Source organism: Loxodonta africana, chromosome 1 (assembly GCF_030014295.1).
Source record: "Loxodonta africana isolate mLoxAfr1 chromosome 1, mLoxAfr1.hap2, whole genome shotgun sequence".
Classification (NCBI taxonomy): Eukaryota; Metazoa; Chordata; class Mammalia; order Proboscidea; family Elephantidae; genus Loxodonta; species Loxodonta africana.
The window spans coordinates 128975454-129002676 of record NC_087342.1 but is presented as its reverse complement, the minus strand read 5'-3'; positions in this window follow the sequence as shown (position 1 = coordinate 129002676).

Genomic DNA, 27223 nt, shown 5'->3' with positions numbered 1-27223 from the left:
AGCCTAATTGCCCTGGCTAGGACTTCAAGTACGATGTTGAATAAGAGCGGTGATAAAGGGCATCCTTGTCTGGTTCCCGTTCTCAAGGGAAATGCTTTCAGGTTCTCTCCATTTAAAGTGATATTGGCTGTTGGCTTTGCATTAAAAAAATAGATGCCCTTTATTATGTTGAGGAATTTTCCTTCAATTCCTATTTTGGTAAGAGTTTTTATCATGAATGGGTGTTGGACTTTGTCAAATGCCTTTTCTGCATCAATTGATAAGATCATGTGGTTTTTATCTTTTGTTTTATTTATGTGATGGATTACATTAATGGTTCTCCTGATATTATACCAGCCTTGCATACCTGGTATAAATCCCACTTGATCAGGGTGAATTATTTTTTTGATGTGTCGTTCATTCTATTGGCTAGAATTTTGTTGAGGATTTTTGCATCTATGTTCATGAGGGATATAGGTCTATAATTTTCTTTTTTTGTAATGTCTTTACCTGGTTTTGGTATCAGGGAGATGGTGGCTTCATAGAATGAGTTGGGTAGTATTCCGTCCTTTTCTACGCTTTGAAATACCTTCAGTAGTAGTGGTGTTAACTCTTCTCTGAAAGTTTGGTAGAACTCTACAGTGAAGCCGTCTGGGACAGGGCTTATTTTGTTGGGAGTTTTTTGATTACGGTTTCAATCTGTTTTTTTTGTTATGGGTCTATTTAATTGTTCTACTTCTGAATGTGTTAGTTTAGGTAGGTAGTGTTTTCCAGGAATTCATCCATTTCTTCCAGGTTTGCAAGTTTGTTAGAGTACAATTTTTCGTAATCGTCTAATATGATTCTTTTACTTTCATTTGGTTCTGTTGTGATGTGGTCCTTCTCGTTTCTTCTTCGGGTTATTTGTTTCCTTTCCTGTATTTCTTTAGTAAGTCTAGCCAATGGTTTATCAATTTTGTTAATTTTTTCAAAGAACCAGCTTTTGGCTTTGTTAATTCTTTCAATTGTTTTTCTGTTCTCTAATTCATTTAGTTGAGCTCTAATTTTTATTATTTGTTTTCTTCTGGTGCCTGATGGATTCTTTTGTTGCTCAGTTTCTATTTGTTCAAGTTGTAGGGACAGTTCTCTGATTTTGGTCTTTCTTCTTTTTGTATGTGTGCATTTATCGATATAAATTGGCCTCTGAGCACTGCTTTTGCTGTGTCCCAGAGGTTTTGATAGGAAGTATTTTCATTCTCGTTGCATTCTATGAATTTCCTTATTCCCTCCTTGATGTCTTCTATAACCCAGTCTTTTTTCAGGAGGGTATTGTTCATTTTCCAAGTATTTGATTTCTTTTCCCTAGTTTTTCTGTTATTGATGTCTAGTTTTATTGCCTTGTGGTCTGAGAAGATGCTTTGTAATATTTCGATGTGTTGGACTCTGCAAAAGTTTGTTTTATGACCTAATATGTGCTCTATCCTAGAGAATGTTCCATGTGCGCTAGAAAAAAAAGTATACTTTGCAGCAGTTGGGTGGAGAGCTCTGCATAAGTCAATGAGGTCAAGTTGGTTGATTGTTTTAGTAGGTCGTCCGTGTCTCTATTGAGCTTCTTACTGGATGTCCTGTCCTTCTCCGAAAGTGGTGTGTTGAAGTCTCCTACTATAATTGTGTAGGTGTCTATCTCACTTTTCAATTCTGTTAAAATTTAATTTATGTATCTTGCAGCCCTGTCATTGGGTGCATAAATATTTAATATGGTTATATCTTCCTGATCGGTTGTCCCTTTTATCATTATATAGTGTCCTTATTTATCCTTTGTGGCGGATTTAAGTCTAAAGTCTATTTGATCAGAAATTAATATTGCTACTCCTCTTCTTTTTTGCTTATTGTTTGCTCGATATATTTTTTTCCATCCTTTGAGTTTTAGTTTGTTTGTGTCTCTAAGTCTAAGGTGTGTCTCTTGTAGGCAGCATATAGATGGATCGTGTTTCTTTATCCAGTCCATGACTCTCTGTCTCTTTATTGGTGCATTTAGTCCATTTACATTCAGTGTAATTATAGATAAATAAGTTTTTAGTGCTGTCATTTTGATGCCTTTTCATGTGTGTTGTTGGCAATTTAATTTTTCCACATACTTTTTTGTGCTGAGACGTTTTTCTTGGTAAATTGTGAGATCCTCATTTTCATAGTGTTTGACTTTATGTTAGTTGAGTCGTTACGTTTTTCTTGGCTTTTATCTTGAGTTATGGAGTTGTTATTCCTTTTTGTGGTTACCTTATTATTTACCCGTATTTTTCTAAGTAAAAACCTAACTCGTATTGTTCTATATCGCCTTGTATCACTCTCCATATGGCAGTTCAATGCCTCCTGTATTTAGTCCCTCTTTTTGATTATTGTGATCTTTTACCTATTGACTTCCATGATTCCCTGTTATGTGTATTTTTTTTTTAATCAATCATAATTTGTTTGTTTTTGTGATTTCCCTATTTGAGTTGATATCAGGACATTCTGTTTTGTGACCTTGTATTGTGCTGGTATCTGATATTATTGGTTTTCTGACCAAACAATATCCTTTAGTATTTCTTATAGCTTTGGTTTGGTTTTTGCAAATTCTCTAAACTTGTGTTTATCTGTAAATGTCTTAATTTCGCCTTCATATTTCATAGAGAGTTTTGCTGGATATATGATCCTTGGCTGGCAGTTTTTCTCCTTCAGTGCTCTGTATATGTCATCCCATTCCCTTCTTGGCTGCATGGTTTCTGCTGAGTAGTCTGAACTTATTCTTATTGATTCTCCCTTGAAGGAAACCTTTCTTTTCTCCCTGGCTGCTTTTAAAATTTTCTGTTTATCTTTCGTTTTGGCGAGTTTGATGATAATATGTCTTGGTGTTTTTCTTTTTGGATCAATCTTAAATGGGGTTCGATGAGCATCTTGGATAGATATCCTTTCATCTTTCATGATGTCAGGGAAGTTTTGTGTCAGGAGTTATTCAACTATTTTCTCTGTGTTTTCTGTCCCCCCTCCCTGTTCTGGGACGCCAGTCGCCTGCAAGTTATCCTTCTTGATAGAGTCCCACATGATTCTCAGGGTTTCTTCATTTTTTTTTAATTCTTTTATCTGATTTTTTTCCAGCTATGTTGGTGTTGATTCCCTGGTCCTCCAGATGTCCCAGTCTGCATTCTAATTGCTCGAGTCTGTTCCTCTGACTTCCTATTGCGTTGTCTAATTCTGTAATTTTATTGTTAATCTTTTGGATTTCTACATGCTGTCTCTCTATGGATTCTTGCAACTTATTAATTTTTCCACTGTGTTCTTGAATAATCTTTTTGAGTTCTTCAGCAGTTTTATCGGTGTGTTCCTTGGCTTTTTCTGCAGTTTGCCTTATTTCGTTTGTGATGTCTTGAAGCATTCTGTAAATTAGTTTTTTATATTCTGTATCTGATCATTCCAGGATTGTATCTTCATTTGGGAAAGATTTTGATTCTTTTGTTTGGGGGGTTGTAGAAGCTGTCATGGTCTGCTTTTTTATGTGGTTTGATATGGACTGCTGTCTCCGAGCCATCACTGGGAAACTAGTTTTTCCAGAAAATCCACCAAAAAAAAAATGCAGTCAGATCCCTATCAGAGTTCTCCCTCTGGCTCAGGCTATTCGGGTGTTAATGAAGCTGCCTGGGGAGGGTGGGGGAGGGATCAGAGAGATAGGAGAGTAGCACGTCAGAATATAGCCAGAGTTGCTTGTCTTGCTTGGAATGACTATTATATCTGAGATTTCCGCAGGGCGCATCGCCTATGTGTGCTGTCTGTGTGGAGATTGCCCCCGGGGGTCTGGCCCGCTGGAGTCACGGTCAGATCCTCCGCTGCCAGCCTGGGATGGTGCACTCCTGACTCCAAAATCAGTCGCTGCCTCCTGGGAACTCCCCATCCTGCCTGCCACGTCGCCGCGCCTCCACAGCAAACCGGCTGTGCTCCCCCCGGGGTCAGCTCAGGCGAGCGGAGCTGCTCCCTGCGCCTGCGCCGCGACCGCACGTCCCGGCTGGGATGCCACTCTCCCCTCTCCAAGACCTGTCACTGTCTCCCGGGGACTTGTCCCACCGGCTGCGTTGCCACGCCACCCGCGCGAACCGGCTGGGCCCCCTCCCGGGGTTAGTTCAGGGGGGTGGAGCAGCTCCCTGCGCCTGCGCCCCGCCAAAATCCCGGTGGGATGGCTCCCTGGCTGGGATGCTGCTCTCCCCGCTCCAAGACCTGTCACTGCCTCCCGGGGACTTTTCCCACCAGCTGCGCCGCCACGCAGCCTGCGCGAACCAGCTGGGCCCCGTCCCGGAATGAGTTGGGGGCTAGGGCTGGGCCCCTTGTCTGTGCCGTCTGCCCCCCTGGGTCTGCCCCAAATCAGGCGCCGAAGGTCACCTGACTGGTACGCTGGCTCCAGGCTCTGAAAACAATCGCTGCCTCCCCGTATTTGTTTGTTCTCCGTCTCTAAATCTGTGTTTGTTGTTCAGGGTTCATAGATTGTTATGCATGTGATCGATTCACTTGTTTTTCTGAGTCTTTGTTGCAAGAGGGATCCGCAGTAGCATCCATCTAGTCCGCCATCTTGGCCCCGCCTCTTATAGTATATTTTATCTGAGATTAGTATTGCCACTCCTGTTTTGGTTTGTTTCCTGTTTGCTTGATACATTTATTTCCCATCCTTTGATTTTCAATGTATTTATGTGTTTGTTTCTAAGGTGTGTCTCTTGTAGACTGTGTATCAATGGGTCATGTTTTTATTTTTTTAAATATATTCTGTCATTTTGTGTCTTTAAGGGTGCACTTAAGACATTTATGTTCAGTGTGATTATCCATAGGTGTGAGCTTATTGCTGTCGTTTGCAGGGTTTTTTTTTTTTTGTGGCGCTGATGTTTTCTTTATTCCTTTTACTGTCCTGTACTAAGTTGCTTTGTTTGTCAAGTATATTTTCATTTTTGTAGATTTTGTGTTTACTGAGATTTGATGAGTAGGTTTGTTAAATTTTTCAAGGTTACCTTGAAATTTACCCCTATCTTCCTAAGTTGGAACTAGCCTTTTATTACTTGATATCACCTTGACTTCCTCTCCATCTGAAAGTTCTTTACCTGTACCATTTATTCCCCTTTTTATTGTCCTGATGTTGTTGTCATTTACAGATTGAGCTCTCTGGTTCACTGTTGTAAATCTTTTAGTATTGTTTTATCCTTGAGAGTTCATTACCTGGGTTGATATCTACTTGATGCTGTTCTTTGTCCTAGATTCAGGTTGTTGTCTGATGTTGTTTGTTCTTTAACCTTTAATAATCCCTGTAAATTTGGTTTGGTTTTTACATATTCCCATAATTTATGTTTATCTGGAAATGTTTAATTACGCCATTATATTTGAGCAAGAGTTTTGCAGGAATTAATATTCTTGGCTGGCATTTTTTTTCTTTTTCTTTCAAGATTTTCTATATGCAGTATCATTGCCTTCTTGCCCGCATAGTTTCTGCTCAGTAGTCAGAGTTTAGTCTTATTGTTTCCCCTCTGTATGTGACTTTTCATTTTTCTTGAGCTGTTCTCAGTATTCTTTCTTTGCCTTTGTTGAGTGCGATTATGATGTCTTGGTGACTTTTGGGGTCTATCCTATATGGCGTTAATTGAGTTTCTTGGATGGTCATCTTTTCATCTTTCATGAAGTTTTCTGTCAGTAAATCTTCCATGATCCTCTGTGTGTTTTCCATTGTCTCTCTCTGTTCTGGAACCTCAGACACACGTATATTTTTGCTCTTGATTGTATTCCGTATAGTTCTTGTGTTTTCTTAATTTTTCTTCATTCTTTTCTCTGATTTTTCCTCAGAGTGTCAGTCGAGGATTTGTCTTCAATTTCTCTGATCCTGTCTTCCGTTGTTTCAAATTTGCTCTTAAAACTTTCTATTGCATTGTCCATTTCTGAAATCTCATTGCTTATCTTTTGGATTTCTAATTGCTGTTGTTGTTTGATTTCTAATTGTTCATTTATTTTGATGTTTTGTTCTTGCATTATTTTCCTGAATTTTTCTATTGCTTGTCTGCGTTTTACCTGATTTTGATGTATTTTCCATGATTTGGCCTATTTTTTCCTTAGTTTGTCTGTGTTTTCCTTGATTTCTTTTCTATTCTCTTGGGGAGCCCTGAATATTAGACTTTGAATTCCCTGTTAGGTAGTTTCAGTGCCATTTCTTCTACTGGAAGGTCATCTGGTGTTTTATTTTGTTTGCTTACAGGAACCATCTTGTCTTTTTTATTTTTTTTTAATGTTTTGATATTGTCTGCTGTCTCCGAGACATTCGGGAATTATTTTCTTAATTTATTGATTGTAAGCTTGTTTCACTCTGCTTTTTTCTTTTCCTTTTTGGCTAGTATCTGGGCAGATGGGCTGAGTATGTTTTGTTGTTTGCTCATCTGTAAACATGATAGTTCTCACCACTTTGTACAGTTGGGCAGGGCTAGTCACTCAGCTGTGGTGCAGCAGGGCATGTCCATTGGGTGGAGAAGGGGTGGGGTTGGGTAGATTGTGGCATGAACGGTGGCCAGCAGGTTGGATCTGGGGATGGCATGGCTGGGAGGGGTCAGGGACCTGGAGGTCTGTGCTGGGCCTGCTGATGGGGGGGGTAGGGCCAGGAGCAGTGCAGGGCATTGCCTGGGGGTCTGTGCTGGTCCCACATGGTGTCATGGTGCTCAGTGGGGCAGGGCTTGGGTTCAGCATGGGGCAGGGTCTGGATGTCCAGAGGTCTGCACTGGTGCCGCTCAGCAGCATGGTACACAGTGGGGTGGGGCCAGAGGGTGGTGGAGTGTGGTGTCTAGGGGTCCACAGGTTCATACAGATGCTGCTTGGGGGTACTGCACTTGGCAGGCAGTGCAGAGAGTTAGGAGGGAAGGGAAAAGATGTGATGTGCAGAGCTATGTGGGAAAGAGAAAGAAAGAAAGGAGAGAAACAAATGCAAAAAAAGAAAAGAAAAAGAAATGATGCTGCGGGAGCTCGTGGGTAGGAGCAGGGCATACCTAGAAGGCTGTGTGCTATTGGCTCTCTAGCTCAGCGTTACAACACAGCCTGTTGAGAAGGGGTAAAGGTGAGTAGGAGATAGGAAAGAAAGGAAGAGAAAGAGAGAGAAGAAACAAAATAAAAAATATGGCACTGAAAGAACCAGCCCTTGGGGGTGGGGCAAACCATGGTGGAAGTAACCTGGTGTCTCTTGCACTGGGTGGCACAGCACAGCCCATCAGGAAGGGGCAGAGTTAATGCAGGGCCTAGGCAGGAGGGATAAGGAAAAGTGAGAAAGGGAAAGAAACTGAAAAAATGTAGGGCTCAGGGATCTGGCTGGTAAGAGCAGAGCAGACCCGAGGCAGCAGTGAGCTAGTGTCTCTGTGGCCGAGAGACCGTGGCCCATTGGGAAGCAGCAGAGGTTGCTTTCAAGGCAGAAGGGTGAAGGCTAGGAAAGTACGTATCTCTGGTTACTGGGTCCTCTGTCTTCTGTTGGAACTCTGTGAAGTTGTCTTCCCGAACTCCCTGTCCAGAGTCATTGGTGGCTATGCTCCAAATGGTGAAGCCAGGCCATGTTAGCTGGCAGGGGACCTTCACTCCATATATCTCCTCACTTTCTGTCAGTTTCTTCTTCCGTTAGGTGCTTGATCAGTTCTTTATCCCTTCATTTGATGCTTAGGGTTCCAGGATTGACATTTGCATCTGTTTTACTTAGTTTTTCACATCTTTGTTTCAGAGGGATGGCATGGTGTTCCTATCTATAGTGCCATGTTTACTCTACCTCCCACACTTTTTTTTTTTTAAATAACATTTTGAATGCAAATTCTCTGCTTCCCCAAAATATTTCAAGGTTACATTGTCTTCATTTGGATAGTACCAATACCTTGCATTACTGCTTTTCTCTGAAGAAAACCAAACCAAACCTGTTGCTGTCAAGTTGATTCTGACTCATAGCGACCCTGTAAAGACAGGGTAGGACTGCCCCATATGTTTCCAAGGAGTGGCTGGTGTATTTGATCTGATGATCTTTTGTTTAGCGGTGGTAGCTCTTAAACACTGCTTTTCTCTAAATACCATAAACTCTAAGAATGTTTTTTAAAATGCTATCCAGTATAAAAGATATAGTCTGAGTAATGTGGAGTATAATGAAAATACTGCATCATAGCATCTGGGCACCAAATTGTTATTACCATAGCCTCTTTAAGAATCCACAAATCATTCACTACCACACAATAACTAGTTGTAAAACCAATATATTTATTGAACAACTACATTAGTATATGCCGGGCACTGTTCTGATGGCACTGAGGATTCAACAGTGATAAGAGCAGACAAAAATGCCTGCCTTCATGCAGAGTACATTGAGTGTAAGATCTTACTAAGTTATTTTATACAACATTCTTTTTTCAAATCATTTCTGTTAATATTAATAAGCTATACCATTTATTTTCCTTTTGGAATGAATAAAATTCACCTCTTTAAACAGACAGCTTAAATACATATGGTAATGACATGAATGGCAGGAAATGTAGATTATTTTTGAAAAGAAAATAAATCTCTTTTTCTCCCTCACGTGTTTTTTACATCTTCGTCTCTACAATAGTGTAAGTGGTTGGTAACTATAAAATTCAAATAATTGTTTTTAAACATTTTTAAACATTTTTTTCTTCCTATTTGACTCCCTACCTGTAAACTTAAAATATCTAGTGATCAGGCAACATCAAGAAAGCGTTAGGAATAACAAAGAATATTTGTTGTTGTTATTGCTCTTTGATGCTGTCGAGTCAGTTTTGATTCATAATGACCTTATAGGACAGAGCAGAACTGCCCCATAGGCTTTCCAAGAAGTGGCTGATGGATTTGAACAGCCCACTTTTTGGTCAGCAGCTGAGCTCTTAACCAGTACACCACCAGGGCTCCATAACAAAGAATATAGTAAGAAAAAAACTAAAATTAAAAAAAAAAATGGATCCAAACCAATCAAAATTTGATAGATCTCTGTGTCAGATGTACATGCAAAATAAAGTACTTATAACACATGCTAGAAAATGGTGACTTCATTAAATGAGGAATCATCAAAACTCATGTTTTAAATTTTTGCAGGCCACTAACAGACGTTGTCATAATGAATTCACTCTGAGACACACCATCACCCTCACGTTTATTGTAAATGAACTGAAATAGACAAACATTAGTAAACCAAATCATGCTATTGAAATGGTGGTTTACACACTGAGGTAGTCATGATGATGGCACACAGACCATACCTGTCAGTAAGCAAGCTACAGAATAATTAGATTCTATGTCTCTCAGGTGAATCTAGAAAGTGTCCACAGGAGAGTAAATTTTTTTTCATCTACTCTTGCACCAAAGAAGTGACTTTTAAAAAAGATACAATACATATTTGAAAAAACATTTTAAAGTTTTGATGTTTAGAATTAATATTCACTTCTAATTATTCTGTAGCCTATATTATTTAAATGCAAAACTGACACATTCATTTGAAGTGCAGACCCAGACTTTGAAAACATGAATTCCAAGTACAGTGAATCATAGACACTAATCTTAGAGTATGCCATTCCTCTAAATCTGTTTGACAGGACCGTAGTTAGCTAAAATATTTGATTCATACTTATAATGTTCCTGTAACTGATACTAAAAACTTTTTAAAAATGGGATTACTGTGCCTGGTTCTAAAAAGTACACATAAAATTCTTACACGGATTGAGGTTTACTTTTATTTATGTACAGAATGAAAGCAATGAGATATTATAAGGGTTCATCAAAACATGAAGATTGACAACTGAATTTTGGTCCCTATGTCCTTGAATTGTGTGTAGACTCTTGGTCTTTAATCTTCTCGTTTGTATTCAGTTTACACAGTTTTGTTTCTTTCTGACTATAATCTGCAGTGGACATAGCGTGCTGTAGCTGTTCTTATAATGATGAGTTTTTTAAATTAAGCTATGCCATGTAGCTATTTAAAACTGGATCAGATGACACAGAATACACAGAATACCTTAAATCCTTTGATAAAAAATTCTGTTTCTGTTTCACATTTGAAATGAACACCTTAAGAAATATCACAAATTCATATCCAAATGAATGTTGCAGCTATGAAGAATATATATTTATTTATGCAGGCATTTATAATGAATATTCTGGTCATATTTATTTTATTAGATTCAATTTAGACTTATATTCTTGAAAACCTTGACATTGCTGCTTAGTAGTAAATGAGCTACCTAACCTTAAGCATGTTCCTTTTATATCTGCATACATCCTATTCCTTATCACAAAATAGTATGGAAAGTGAGTTCAGTTTTTCAAAAAGAAGGAGAAATTTTTTAAATAACTTAGTTCAATTAATTGATTTTTCAAGTGATCAGTTTGTCATAACTTTATTATGAAGGTCAAGGTTAAATAAATTATACAGCTTCCATTAAAGGTAAAATCCTCTATAAATAGATCTGTTAAAAACTTAACTTAAAATATTTTCAAGACTTTATATAAAAAGTTAATATTCAAATATGTAGATCATATTAGTAACATTAGAAAAATATTATGAGTTTGTGTGTGTTAATTCATGTAACAAAGTTAGTAGATAGACTACACATACTAATTATGGATGGTTGTTATACAATAATATAAATGATAATGGCATCAGCTGTTTATTGAGACAGTATCATGTACAAGCAATTGGTAAGCATTAGTTCTAATCCTTAGAGTACTCACGCAAGTTAGATATTTTTACCTGCATTTTGTAGTTAAAAATACAGTTCAAAGCGGTTAATTCACTAGCCCAAAGGGACATGGGTATGAATATTGTAACCGTGAACAAAACTAGGGCTACTGTGCCTCTAAAACACGTGGCGTGGTTTATCATTAAACAGACGAGCCGTAGTGAGGTTTTTATTGTGAAATCTTTCAAATCACAGTCTTGGTTACCAACTTATGTATATATTTGAACCTGAATTCAAATTCTGACTTTAGCATTTACAAGTTGTATGACATTAGGCAAATTACATGTCTTCTTTGTGGTCCCCTTTTCTCACCTGTATAAGAGGAATATAATATTTTACTTACATTAGATGATTGTTTTAAATATTAAACAAGGTGGTATAGAATTCCTAGTGCATATTAAGGAATACACATGAAAAAAGAGAGAACACATACACATACACACACACATCTATACATACACACAGTTATATGTGAGTGTATGTATATATGTATACGTGTGTACGTACATATATAGAGAGACATTTTCTTAGATGCAACATAATAAGAATTTACAAGTTTTCTTTTTAACTATACTTTCAACAATGTAACCATGCAGAATAAGTTGAGATCACAAATAAAAGTTTTTCAGGAGGCAGTTTCATTTTGCCAGATATTCTCCATTTTTTTTCCTAAACTGGGAGCCTTCCAATTTTTTTTTTCTTTTTTTTGCCACATGGATGTTTCTATTTCATACCCCGTTCAAGAAGCTTCCTGATGTGAACCTCGGAGATATGTACCTCAGAGAGGAATTTTTTTTTTTTAAAGTGGGTCACAGAACTGTAGAACAGTGGTGTTGCAAGGAACATATTAGGCTTGTAATTTTACCATTTTGCTGTTGTAATTGTAATGACTATGCTTCATTATTTCAGTTTCATTATATTTTATTAAATGATTATTCTTTGTAAGTCCTCAAGAAAACCTTAATCGTTATCTGAGTATGTTTTTTCTATGCTGTATACATTCTGGGGCCTTGGTGGTACAGCAGTTAAGCGTTTGGCTGCTAGCAAAAAGGCCAGCAGTTCAAATCCACCAACCACTCTTTGGAAACCCTCTGCCCTGTAGGATCACCATGAGTTGGAATTGACTCAACAGCAACAGGTTTGGTTTTTTTGGTTTTATATACATTCTACAATTTTCTTTTTCCTCATGTGGATGTATGTTTTCCTAATGCTTCTTCTTTCTCTCACTTTGTTTTAAAAAAAAGTGTGCCTAGTATAATACAATTTCTTATTTTGAATTCTGAATACAATACCAAATGCTTGAGCAAATAAATACATATGCATTCACTTATTTATACCTTAATTTGTTCTATGTAACACTTTAAGCACTGTATAACATTAATTTGTATGTGAGTGACTAGGGTTATTCAGATAACGTAATGCATACTTATTTAATGGATGAAATAAATATCTCATGAATGGTAGCATGCAAATGTGAATTCAGGAACTGTCTTACTCTGATTTTTTATGTGAAACATGCTACCTCTGATACATACCATCTTCTTTTTCAGTAAATGTTTGATTATTGCTAAATTCATGGTAGTTGACTTAATTTGATCTTAAAAGTTTGTATATACTCTGTCGTAAGGCAAAAGCTTTAATATCAAAATATTAACATATTATCATATGAGTTGAAATTGTATTAATAGCTTAAAGCTGCCCATCAGAATGCACATACGTCAGATGTAGAATGGGTAACTCAACTGTGTGATAATAGCTATATTGGCCACATTGCCTCTTCTGAAAGATAAGACTCAGCAGACCCACTCCTAAGACCATATTTTAATCATGGGATTGTTTGTAATTTTCCTTTGTCACCATTTATTATATCCATTAATCAAATGTTTCATATATATATAAGATAAATTACTTCGGTTTTCCAGATCACTGTGGAGGCAACATTATATCTTAATTCATTTCTTTAATATTTTGATTGGGAAATAATAATTGTATATGTCAATTATAAATAACAAAAAGGTACATGTTTTTTCAAGTAAGATTATTAGTATTCCTCTTTTGTATACTACCATATGGTCATATAACTTTCTAATGGTAGTGTAAGTTAAGTCTGTAATAGGTTAGAAAAAATTAGCAAAATTTAATTATGATTTAACGTCCACTAAATGTGGAGCCAATGGAACCCTCATTCCCTGGTGGTGGGAAAGCAAAATGGTGTTGCCACTTTGGAAGACAATTTCTAGGTTCTTACAGAGCTAAATTCAGACTTACTGTATGATCTAGTAATCACACTCCTAGATGTTTACCCAAATGAGTTGAAAAGTTATGTCCACAGGGAAACCTGCACATGACTGTTTATCACAGCCTCATTCATAATTGGAAATCCTGGTGCCACAGTGGTTAAGAACTATAGCTGCTAACCAAAATGTCGGCAGTTCGAATCTACCAGGCACTCCTTAGAAACCCTGTGGGGCAGCTCTACTCTGTCCTGTAGGGTCACTGTGAGTTGGAATTGACTTGACGGCAGTGCTATGTTTTGTTATTCATAATTGCCAAAAAAATTGGAAGTAACCAAGATGCCTGTCATGGATTTAATTATGTCCCCCCAAAAATGTGTATCTCAACTTGGTTAGGCCATGATTCCCAGTATTGTATGGTTGTCCTCCATTTTGTGATTGCAATTTTATGTTGAGAGGATTAGGTGGGATTGTAATACCACCCTCACTCAGGCTACCTCTGTGATCTAAGCTAGTTTCCCTGGGGCGTGGCCTGCACCACCTTTTATCTCTCAAGAGATAAAAGAAAAGGGAAGCAAGCAGAGAGTTGGGGACCTCATACCATCAAGAAAGCAGCACCAGGAGCAGAGCACGTTCTTTGGGCTTGGGGTCCCTGCACCTGAGAAGCTCCTTGACCGTGGGAAGATTGAGGACAAGGACCTTCCTTCAGAGCCGACAGAGAGAGAAAGCTTCCCCTGGAGCTGACACCCTGAATTTGGACTTGTAACCTACTAGACTGTGAGAAAATAAATTTCTCTTTGTTAAAGCCATCCACTTGTGGTATTTCTGTTATGGCACCACTAGATGACCAAGACAGAATTTGGTACCAAGAGAGTGGGCTGCTGCTCTGACGGATACCTAAAATGTAGAAGAGGTTTTGAAACTGTGAATGGATATAATTGCAACAGAGGCAGAGGACCAGTGTAGCAGAGAACTCGCAGTGGCAGAGAAGCGGCAACAGCAGAGAACCAGAAGCAGCAGAACCAGGAGACCAGCACGAAAAGGTGCTGGAGCTGACCCACAGAGCGAGAGAGCTGAGTGCCTGTGTGCAGGAGGCTTCCTGGCAGAGTGGGGTGCCTCCGGGGACTTGTTGGTGGAGCTACAGAGCTTTGGAACACTTGCCCCAGCAGTGCATGAGGCCTGTGGAGCTGAGAGGCCAAAAAACCAGGAAACAGAAGCTGTAGAGACAAAGAACACAAGAAGCTGAGCTGCCTCAGTCTCAAAAGGTATGGCCAGGGGTTTCAAAAGGTGCAGCCATGGCTTCTGGTGTTCCTAAGAGTGGAGTTGCCACTCAGATGGACTAGGAGAATGGTGTGCCTAAAGCCCAGGGGCTTCCACTCAGAATCTGGAGAGTGTGGCCAATACCTAGAGTCTAGAGGGCAGGGCCATTGTGTAAATTGTCTCAGAGAACAAAGGATTATTTTTGAAGTTTTGAGGACTGTTGTAATGTGTTCTGCTAATTTGCTTGGTGCATGTTATGCCACCTTTCACTCCAATTTCTCCCATTTGTAATGGAAATGTCTGGCTTGTGCCTTTTCTGCCATTGTACCTTCGGAAGCAGATAACTTGTGTTCTAGATTTCACAGATGAAGAGGAATTTTTGAATTTTGGACTTGGACTTGGTTTAAGACTTTTGCTATGCTATGCTGTGATGAATATGTTCTGCATGTTGCAAGAATGTGATTTTTGGGGGGCCAAAGTGTGGAATGTCATGGATTAAATTATGTCCCCCCCAAAATGAGTATCTCAACTTGGTTAGGCCATGATTCCCAGTACTGTATGGTTGTCCTCCATTTTGTGATTGCAATTTTATGTTGAGAGGATTAGGTGGGATTGTAACACCACCCTCACTTAGGCCACCTCCCTGGTCCAAGGTAAAGGGAGTTTCCCCAGGATGTGGCCTGCACCACCTTTTATCTTTCAAAAGATGAAAAGAAAAGGGAAGCAAGCAGAGAGTTGGGGACCTCATACCACCAAGAAAGCAGCACCAGGACCAGAGCACGTCCTTTGGGCCTGGGATCCCTGCACCTGAGAAGCTCCTTGACCATGGAAAGATTGAGGACAAGGACCTTCCTCCAGAGCCGACAGAGAGAGAAAGGCTTCCCCTGGAGCCGACACCCTGAATTTGGACTTGTAACCTACTAGACTGTGAGAAAATAAATTTCTCTTTGTTAAAAAAGCTATCCACTTGTGGTATTTCTGTTATGGCAGCACTAGATGACCAAGACAATGCCCTTCAATAGGTGAATGGATAAACTGTGGTACATTCATACAATGGAATATCATTCAGTGATAAAAAGATATAAACTATTAAGCCACAAAAAGACATGAAGGAATCTTAAATGCATATTGGTAAGTGATAGACACCAGTCCAAAAAGGCTATATACTCTATAATTCCAGCTATATTGACATTCTGGAAAAAGCAAAATTATAGAAACGGTAAAATGATCCGTTGATGTTAGGGGTTCAGGGGGAGGGGAAGAGGGATGCACAGGTAAAACACAGGACATGTTAAGGGCAGTGAAATTGTTCTCCATGATGCCGTGATGGTGAACATAGGACATGCATTTGTCAAAACCCGTAGGACTATACCACACAAATTAAGTCCTAATGGAAACTATGGACTTCAGTTAATAATAATGTATCAATATCTGTTTGTCAGTTGTAACAAATGGACTATATTAATGGAAGACGTTAATAACAGGAGAAAGTGTGTGCAGCAGGGAGGAGTATATGGGAACTCCATAATTTCTACATAATTTTTTCTGTAAACTTCAAACTACACTAAAAAATAGAGTGCATTATTTTATTTTATTTTTTTCTGAAAGAGAATATTATTAGTTTTGAACAGTTAAGGATGGTACGCTATCCCTTACACGCACCATGACCAGAGGCAAAATCTTTCAAAAGGTCTATGGGTAGGTAGGGATAGTTTTTGTGGACTTCGAACATCCAGTCTATAGATACCTGGTACCTCTCTTCTTAGGTCACTGATATAAATTGTAACTACCTCTTTGTTTTAAAGTTGAAAAAAATCTGGCTTTACTTTCTTTACCAGGTGGAGTTCATAGCCTATTTGTTTTAAACCTTCTTCAAAATTGTGGACACAATTAAAAAGACAACAGGAAAAAAAAAATCCATTGAATTACAGCCATAAAATATATGTATTTATAATGTACAGACACTGATACTTTAATTAAAAAACAAACTGGATAAACAAATAATATAGGTGGACATGGTGCAGTGGGTAAGAGCTATGCCTGCTAACCAAACATTTGGCAGTTCAAATCCACAGCAGTTCAAATTCACTGGGCGTTCCTTAGAAACCCTACGGGGCAGTTCTACACTTTCCTGTAGGGTCTTTATGAGTCGGAATCTATTCAACAGCAATAGGTTTGAGTACAGGTTTATAAACAGACACAGCTTCAGGCAGTTTGAAGCAAGCAAGATTAGTAGATAATTTTTATGAATATAGGCAGGAAATTATATGAGAAAAATAACACTAAATCTATGTGGTTTCTTCTAGAAATTTGCCTTAAGTTGTTTGAAAATTTTTCCAAAACGTAAATTTAAGCTTGTTCTTTTACTCAAGTAAATGTATGTATACTGACAGTCATAGGCTGAACTACGTACACGACACATAGAAATACTGTTTTATGTGAATCTAGACTGCATTGCAGTGCTCATTGATGTTGTCAATAAATAGACTTTGCATAAAATCCCTTTATGCGAAATGAAATCAGATAATTTGCTTTGCATTTCTAAACTGATCAAACTAACTTAGGCTATGTCTAAAGAGAAAAAAGTAAAACTCTGAAGAAAGTCAATAATACTGATAATTTAGGTCAAATAACTTGTTTTTGTGAAAAAAATTTTTTTAATTAATTTTAATTTTCCAGGATGCCTATGTACACTTTTCTGAATAGAAAATCAGTTTCACAATTATCTCCATTTTATATGATAAATTTTAAGGTTAAGTTTGTTTTTGCTGGTATTTTGTTTTACCCACAATATCTAGCATCATACCTTACATATTCTAGTAGCTAAAAAATAAATGAATAAATATTTACTGTAGAGGTCAACTGAGTAAAAGTACAATTTATAGTATATAGTAAGTTTGGTAGTTTCTGCAAATGTTTTTTACAAGATAATAATTTGAAGTAGGAAGGTCATAGAAACCTGAATTCTTCAAAACAAAGATTGTATAATATTATATATCTTACCAATAAAATAAAACTCTTGTAAATAAAATGTGAATTGAACAGATATACAATAAAATGTATTAATTAATTAAAAATTATTTAACATATATATTGAGTATATATTTTATGCCAGCTGCTATATTAAGTGGAAACCCTGGTGGCTATATTAAGTGCTGGCCATAGAGTAACAAATAACATTAAAACAAAATCCCTGTGCTCATAGAGCACATATATTTTTTTTTAATTTTTATTGTGCTTTAAGTGAAAGTTTACAAATCAAGTCAGTCTCATACAAAAATTTACATACACCTTTCTATATACTCCTAGTTGATCTCCCTGTAATGAGACAGCACACTCCTTCCCTCCACTGTCTATTATCATTCCATTGGGCCAGCTTCTGACCCCCTCTGCCCTCTCATCTCCTTTCCAGACAGGAGCTGTCCACATAGTCTCCTGTGTCTACTTGATCCAAGAAGCCCACTCTTCACCAGTATCATTTTCTATCCCATAGTCCAGTCCAATTCCTGTGTGAAGAGTTGGCTTTGGGAATGGTTCCTGTTTTGAGCTAACAGAAGGTCTGGGGACCATGACGTTTAAAGTCCTTCTAGTCTCAGTCAGACCGTTAAGTCTGGTCTTTTTACGAGAATTTGAGGTCTGCATCGCACTACTCTCCTACTCCCTCAGGGATTCTCTGTTGTGTTCCCTATCAGGGAAGTCATCAGTTGTAGCTGGGCACCATCTAGTTCTTCTGGTCTCAGGCTGATGTAGTCTCTGGTTTATGTGGCCCTTTCTGTCTCTTGGGCTCATAATTACATTGTGTCTTTGGTGTTCTTCATTCTACATTGCTACAGGTAGGTTGCCACTTGCTAGCATTTAAGACCCCAGATTCCACTCTCCAAAGAGGGATGCAGAATGCTTTCATAATAGATTTTATTATTCCAGTTGACTTAGATGTCCCCTGAAACCATGGTCCCCAAACCCCTGCACCTGCTACACTGACCTTTGAACCGTTCAGTTTATTCAGGAAACTTCTTTACTTTTGACTCAATTGTGCCGATCTCTTCTGTATTGTGTGTTGTCTTTCCCTTCACCTGAAATAGTTCTTATCTACTATCTAATTAGTGAAAACCCCTCTCTCTTCCTTCCTCCCTCCCCACTCTCATAACCATCAAAGAATGTTTTCTTCTCTGTTTGTGCTATTTCTCCAGTTCTTGTAATACTGGTCTGATACACTATTTGTCCTTTTGCGGATGACTAATTTCACTCAGCCTAATGCTTTCCAGATTCCTTCCTCCACGTTATGAAATATTTCACAGATTCATCACTGTACTTTATCAATGCATAGTATTCCATTGTGTGAATATACCATAATTTACTTATCCGTTCATCCATTGATGGACAACTTGGTTGCTTCCATCTTTTCGCTATTGTAAACAGTACTGCAATGAACATGGATGTGCATATCTCTGTTCATGTAAAGACTCTTATTTCTCTAGGATATATTCCAAGGAGTGGGATTGCTGGATTATATGGTAGTTCTATTTCTAGCTTTTTAAGGAAGTGCTAAATCGATTTCCATAGTGGTTGTACCATTTTGCATTCCCACCAGCAGTGTATAAGTGTTCCAGTCTCTCCACAGCCTCACCAACATTTATTATTTTGTGTTTTCTGGATTAATGCTAGCCTTGTTGGAGTGAGATGGAATCTCATTGTAGTTTTGATTTGCATTTATCTAATGATTGTGAGCATTTCCTCATGTATCTGTTAGCTGCCTGAATGTCTTCCTTAGTGAAGTGCCTGTTCATATCCTTTGCCCACTTTTTAATTGGGTTATTTGTCTTTTTGTAGTTGAGTTTTTGCAGTCATGTAGATTTTAGAAATCAGATACTGATTAGAAATGTCATAGATAAAAACTTTTTCCCAGTCTGTAGGTAGTCTTTTTACTCTTTTGGTGAAGTCTTTGGATGAGCATAGGTGTTTGATTTTTAGGAGCTCCCAGTTATCCAGTTTCTCTTCTGCATTGTTAGTAATGTTTTGTTTACTGTTTATGCCAGGTATTAGGGCTCCTAGCATTGTCCCTATTTTTTCTTCCATGATCTTTATTGTTTTATATTTTATATTTAGGTCTTTGATCCATTTTGAGTTAGCTTTTGTGCATGGTGTGAGGTATGGGTCTTGTTTCGGTTTTTTTGCAGCTGGATATCCAGTTATGCCAGCACCGTTTTTAAAGAGACTGTCTTTTCCCCCCTTAACTGATTTTGGGCCTTTGTCAAGTATCAGCTGATCATATGTGGATGGATTTATGTCTGGATTCTCAATTCTGTCCCATTTGTCTATATATCTGTTGTTGTACCAGTACCAGGCTGTTTTGACTACAGTAGGGTGATATAGTAGGTTCTAAAATTTTTTTTTTTAAAAACAGGTAGTGTGAGGCTTCCCAATTTGTTCTTTTCCAGTAATGCTTTACTTATCCGGGGCCTCTTTCCCTTCCATATGAAGTAGGTGATTTGTTTCTCCATCTCATTGAAAAATGTCTCTGGAATTTGGATTGGAATTGCATTGTATCTATAGATCACTTTTGGTAGAATAAACATATTTACAATGTTAAGTCTTCCTATCCATAATGCTTATGTAGATCTTTCTTGGTTTCTTGCAGTAGTGTCTTGTAGTTTTCTTTGTATAGGTGTTTTACATCTCTGGCAAGATTTATTCCTAAGTGATTTTTCTTCTTGGGGGCTACTGTAAATGGTATTGATTTGGCGATTTCCTCTTCAATGTTCCTTTTGTTGGTGTAGAGGAATCCAACTGATTTTTATATGTTTATCTTGTATGCTGATACTCTGCTGAACTCTTCTATTAGTTTCAGTAGTTTTCTGGAGGATTCCTTAGGGTTTTCTGTGTATAAGATCATGTCGGAAACCCTGGTGGTGTAGTGGTTAAGTGCTACAGCTGCTAGCCCAAGGGTCAGCAGTTCAAATCCGCCAGGCGCTCCTTGGAATCTCTACAGGGCAGTTCTACTCTGTCCTGTAGGGTCGCTATGGGTCGGAATCGACTAGACAGCACTGGGTTTGGTTTTTGGTTTTTTTAAGATCATGTAGTCTGCAAACAGAGAGAATTTTACTTCTTCCTTACTAATCTGTATGCCCTTTATTTCTTTATGTAGCCTAATTGCTCTGGCTAGGACATGCAGCACAATGTTGAATAAGAGTGGTGATAAAAGCATTCCTTGTCTGGTTCCCGATCCCAAGGGGAATGCTTTCAGGCTCTCTCCATTTAGGGTGATGTTGGCTGTTGGCTTTGTATAAATGCCCTTTATTATGTTGAGAAATTTTCTTTCTATTCCTATTTTGCTGAGAGTTTTTATCATGAATGAGTGTTGAACTTTGTCAAATGCCTTTTCTTCATCAATTGATAAAATCATGTGATTCTTGTCATTTGTTTACATTGTTTTTCTAATGCTGAACCATCCCTGCATACCTGATATGAATCCCATTTGGTCATGGTGAATTATTTTTTTGATATGTTGTTGAATTCTATTGGCGAGAATTTTGTTGAGAATTTTTTCATCTATGTTCATGAGGGATATAGTTCTGTATTTTTCTTTTTTTGTGGTGTCTTTACCTAGTTTTGGATCTGGGATATGCTGGTTTTGTAGAATGAGTTTGGGAGTAGTCCATCCTTTTCTATGCTCTTAAATACCTTTAGTAATAGTGGTGTTAACTCTTTGAAATTTTGGTAGAACTCTGCAGTGAAGCCATCTGGGCCAGAGCTTTTTTTGCTGGGAGATTTTTGATTACCTTTTCAATCTTTTCTTTTGTTATGCGTTTATTTAGTTGTTGTACCTCTGTTTGTGTTAGTTTAGGTAGGTAGTGTGTTTCTAGGGATTCATTCATCCATTTCTTTTAGGTTTTCAAATTTGCTAGAGTACAGTTTTTCATAGTAATCTGATATGATTCTTTTAATTTTGGTCGGGTCTGTTATAATATCGCCCATCTCATTTCTTATTCAGGTTATTCGCTTCCTCACCTGTTTTTCTTTTATCAGTTTGGCCAATGGTTTATCAATTTTGTTAATTTTTTCAAAGAACCAGCTTTTGGTCTTGTTAACACTTTCAATTGTTCTTCTGTTCTCTATTTCCTTTAATTCTGCTTTAATTTTTATTATTTGCTTACTTCTGGTGCCTGAGGGCTTCTTTTGTTGCTCTCTATTTGTTCAAGTTGTAGGGATAATTCTTTGATTTTGTCCCTTCCTTCTTTTTGGATGTGTGCATTTATTGAAGTAAATTGATTTCCGAGCAATGTTTTTGCTGTGTCCCAAAGGTTCTGATAGGAAGTGTTTTCATTCTCATTGGATTTTCTGAATTTCTTTATTCAATCCTTAATGTCTTCTCTCATCCAGTCTTTTTTGAGCAGGGTATTGTTCCGTTTCCAAGTGTTTGATTTCTTTTCCCTGCTTTTTCTGTTACTGATTTCCACTTTTATGGCCTATGGTCAGAGAAGATGCTTTGTAATATTTCAATGCTTTGGATTCTGCTAAGGCTTGCTTCATGACCTAATATTTGATCTATTCTAGAGAATGTTCCATGTGTACTAGAAAAGAAAGTATACTTGCCTGCTGTTCAGTGTAGTGTTCTGCATATGTCTGTAGGGTAAAGTTGGTTAATTGTGGCATTTAGATCTTCTGTGTCTTTATTGAAATTTTTCTGAATGTTCTGTCCTTTATCGAAAGTGGTGTGTTGAAATCTCCTACTGTAATTGTGGAGCTGTCTATCTCACTTTTCAATGCTGTTAGAGTTTCTTTTATGTATCTTGCAGTCCTGTCTTTGGATGCATAAATGTTTAATATGGTTAAATCCTCCTGGAATATTGTCCCTTTAATCATTATGTAGTGTTCTTCCTTATCCTTTGTAGTGGTTTTAACTTTAAATTCTATTTTGTCACAAGTTAATATTGCCACTCGTGCTCTTTTTTGATTGTTGTTTGCTTGATATATTTTTTTCCTTCCTTTGAGTTTTAGTTTGTTTGTGTCTCTAAGTCTAAGATGTGTCTCTTGTAGGCAGCATAGAGCCGGATCATATTTTTTAAATCCATTTTGCCACTCTCTTTCTCTTTATTGGCACATTTAGTCCATTTACATTCAGCATAATTATGGGTAGGTTATGAGCTTAGTGCTGTCATTTTGATGTCTTTTTTTCTGTGTTGTTGACAGTTTCTTTTTCCCCACTTAATTTTTTGTGCTGAGTAATTTATCTTTATATTGCCTTTTCCTCTTATTCATTGTTTTTTATTTTGTTTCTTCTTAGTCTCTATTTTTTTCTTGTATTTTATTTTGATGAGTAGGATAGTCTGTCTCCTTTGTGGTTATCTTGACATTTACTGGTATTTTTCTGTGTTTAAACCTAACTTTAATTTTTTATTTTGCCTCGTCTTTCTCTCCGCATGAGATCTATGACTACATTTCCTAGTCCCCCTTTATTGTTTTAATGTTGTCTTCTTTTACATAATAACGTTGCTGTTTACCTGCTTTGAGCATTTTTTTATTTCAATTTATTTTTGTGATTTCCCTATCTGGGTTGACATCTGATTGCTCTGTCCAGTGTTCTAGTCTTGGGTTGATATCTGATATTATTGATTTTCTAACCAGAGAATTCCCATTAGTATTTCTTGTAGTTTTGGTTTGGTTTTTACAAATTCCCTAAACTGTTTAGCTGGAGATGTCCTAGTTCGCCTTCATATTTGAGGGGCAGTTTTGCTGCATGTATGATTCTTGGCTGGTGATATTTTTTCCTTCAATGCTTTATATAAGTCATCCCATTGCCTTCTTGCCTGCATGATTTCTGCTGAGTAGTCTGAGCTTATTTTTATTGACTCTCCTTTGTAGGTGACTTTTCGTTTATCCCTAGCTGCTCTGAAAATTCTCTCTTTATCTTTGGCCTTGGCAAATTTGATTATGTCTCGGTAAGTTTTTTTTAAGATCTACCTTATGTGGAGTTTGATGAGCTTCTTGGATAGATATCTTCTCATCTTTCATGATATCAGGGAAGTTCTCTGCCAACAAATCTTCAACAATTTAGAGCATTTATTTTTGATAACAAAAACAATTAACTACAAGCTAACTGATACATGAGAAAATGCTCTCGATCATTAGCCATCAGAGAAATGCAAATTAAAACTACAATGAGATTCCATCTCACTCCAACAAGGCTGGCATTAATCCAAAAAACACAAAATAAGAAATGTTGGAGAGGCTGCGGAGAGATTGGAACTCTTATGCACTGCTGGTGGGAATGTCAAATGGTACAACCACTTTGGAAATCTATCTGGCATTTTCTTAAAAAATTAGAAATAGAACTACCATACAACTCAGAAATCCCACTCCTCAGAATATACCCTAGAGAAATAAGAGCCTTTGCACGAACATATATATGCACACCCACGTTTTTTGCAGCTCTGTTTACAATAGCAAAAAGCTGGAAGCAACCAAGGTATCCATCAATGGATGAATGGTTAAATAAATTATGGTATGTTCACATAATGGAATACTACGCATCGATAAAGAACAGTGACGAATCTGTGAAAAATTTCATAATGTGGAGGAACCTGGAAGGCATTATGCTGAGTGAAATTAGAGGCAAAAGGACAAATATTGTATAAGACCACTATTAAAAGATCTTGAGAAATAGTAAAAACTGAGAAGAACACATAGTTTTGTGGTTACGAGGCGGGGAGGGAGGGAGGGTGGAAGAGGGTTACTTACTGATTAGTTAGTAGATAAGAACTACTTTAGGTGAAGGGAAAGACAATACTCAATACAAGGAAGGTCAGCTCAACTGGACTGGACCAAAAGCAAAGAAGTTTCCAGGATAAACTGAATGCTTCAAAGGTCAGCGGAGCAAGGGCGGGGGTTTGGGGACTATGGCTTAAGAGGACTTCTAAGTCAATTGGCAACATAATTCTATTATGAAAACATTCTGCATCCCACTTTGAAATGTGGCGTCTGGGGTCTTAAATGCTAACAAGCGGCCATCTAAGATGCATCAATTGGTCTCAACCCACCTGGATCAAAGGAGAAGGAAGAACACCAAGGTCACATGATAACTATGAGCCCAAGAGACAGAAAGGGCCCCATGAACCAGAGGCTTACATCATCCTGAGACCAGAAGAACTAGATGGTGCCCGGCCACAACCAATGACTGCCCTGACAGGAAGCACAACAGAGAACCCCTGAGGAAGCCGGAGAACAGTGGGATGCAGACCCCAAATTCTCATAAAAAGACCAGATCTTAATGGTCTGACTGAGACTAGAGGAATCCTGGCGGTCGTGGTCCCCAAACCTTCTGTTGACCCAGGACAGGAACCATTCCCGAAGACAACTCATCAGACATGGAAGGGACTGGACAATGGTTTGGAGAGAGATGCTGACGAAGAGTGAGCTGCTTGTATCAGGTGGATACTTGAGACTGTGTTGGCATCTCCTGTCTGGAGGGGAGATAGGAGGCTAGAGAGGGTTAGAAACTGGCAAAACAGTCACGAAAGGAGAGACTGGAAGGAGGGTGAAGGCTGACTCATTAGGGGAGAGTAAGTGGGAGTATAGAGTAAGGTGTATATAAGCTTACATGTGACAGACTGACTTGATTTGTAAAGTTTCACTTAAAGCACAATAAAAATTATTAAAAAAACAATTAACTACATCTATATGGGTGGGATGGGATATATATATATCACATCTTTATATCTATGTATTATATGATTGGTGATAAGTGCTTTATGGAAAAAAATAGACCCCTGAAATGGTGAATTTTAGTTAGAGAGGTTGCCATTTGACAGAGACCTGATGGAAGTGAGAAAAAATAATATTTAGGGATATGTGAGGTATTGAATGTTAAGTCTTCAAAAGGACCACAAGTATAACTTGTGGATCAAGAAAAGCCAGGTTTATTAAAGTACTGCAGTAAGGAATAGTCTCAGAATGGGGAGTTCCTCAGAAGGAAGAGGAGGGATATATATATGTATATACACACACACACACACACACACACACACACACACATATATATATATATATATATAAAATGCTTTGAGATCTGGGCTCAAGTAGTGTTATAATTAATGTTGTGTGTCTCTTTGGCTAGGCCATGATTCTTGGTATTATATACTTATCCTCCACTTTGTTATCTGAGGTAATTATCCTCCATTAAGTGATATAATGTAATTACCTCCATAATGTGATCTGTTGTGATTAGCCAATCAGTTGTAAGGTGAAGTTTCCAACTGAAGTGTATATGGCTGATAGAGATGGTCTTTGGGGTCTTTGACAGGTTCTTATTGGTGAATCACAGCACAGACCATTAGGATTTTGAAGCAAAGCCCTGCCATCCTCTGAAGATAAATACTCTCCTTTTGAGAAGCAGCTTTTGGCTTGTTACTGGGCCTCAGTAGAGACTGAATGCCTAACCATGGGCCACCAAGTCTCCATGTGACCTGAGCTGCCTATCATGAACTGGGTGTTGTCTGACCCACAGAGTCATAAATTTGGATGTGCACAGTAGCACTCTATCATTAACTGGAAGTGGTATATATGGGATGGGCTCAAGCAAGACCAGAAAGTGCAAGGAAGTGGCCCAAATGCCCCTGGTCTCCACTCCTGCCACATAACCTTCCACTTCCCAATCTGCACCTATGGACTCATGGGGAGTTCCTTATGATCAGTAAACTGAGGAAGAGAAAACTCATGCCTGGTTTACAGACGGTTCTGCATGATACACAGGCACCACTGTAAAGTGGACGGCAGCAGTACTACAACCCCTTTATGGGACCTCCCTGAAGGACAGTGTTGAAGGGAAACCCTTCCAGTGGGCAGAACTTCAAGCAGTGCACCTGGTTGTTCACTTTGCTTAGAAGGAGAAATGGCCAGGTGTGCGATTTTGTACTGATTCATGGGTTCTGGCCAATGGTTTGGCTGGAAGGTCACCAACTAGAAAGGAACGTGATTTCAAAATTGGTGATAAGGAGGTATGGGGAAAAGGTATGTAGATAACCCTTTCTGAATGTGACAAAGAAGGGAAGATATTTGTGTCTTATATGAATGCTCACTAAGTGTGACCTCAGCAGAGGAGGACTTTAACAAGAAAGTAGTTAGGATGATGCATTCTGTGTAAACCAGTCATCCTCTTTCCTCAGCTACCCCTGTCATTGACCAATGGGCTCATGAACAAAGTGATCATGGTGGCAGGGAGGGAGGCTATGCACGGGCTCAGCAACACAGAATTCCATTCACCAAGGCTGACTTGTCTATAGCCACTGCTGTGTGTCCAATCTGCCAGCAACGGAGACCAACACTGAGTCACCAATATGGCATCATTCCTTGAGAAAAGCAGCCAGAAACCTGGTGCCAGGTTGATTACATTGGAACACTTCCATCATGGAAAGAACAGTGTTTTGTCCTTACTGGATTACACACTTACTCTGTATACAGATTTGCCTTCCTTGCATGCAATGCTTCTGCCAAAATTACCGTCTATGGACTCACTGAATGCCTTATCCACTGTCACGGTATCCCACACAGCATTGTCTCAAATCAAGGAACTCACTTCACAACAAATGAAGTGTGGGAATTGGCTCATGCTCATGGAGTTCACTGGTCCTACCATGTTCCCTATAATCCTGAAGCAGTTGGCTTGATAGAGCCAGGGAATGGCTTCCTAAAAGATACAATGGCACCAGCTAGGTGGCAGTACTTTGCAGGGTAGGGGCAGTGTTCTCCAGGAGGCTGTTTAGGCTCTATACCAGCATCCAAAATATGCTGCTGTTTCTCCCATAGCGAGGATTCATAGGTCCAGCAACCAAGGAGTAGAAATGGGAGTGTTACCACTTATTATTACACCTACTGACCCATTTGCAAAAGTTTTGCTTCCTGTCCATGCAACCCTATGCTCTGTGGATCTAGAGCTGTTAGTTTCAAAGGGGGACACAACATTGATTCCATAAACTGGAAGTCAAGAATGCCACCCAGGCACTTTGAGCTCCTTGTGCATCT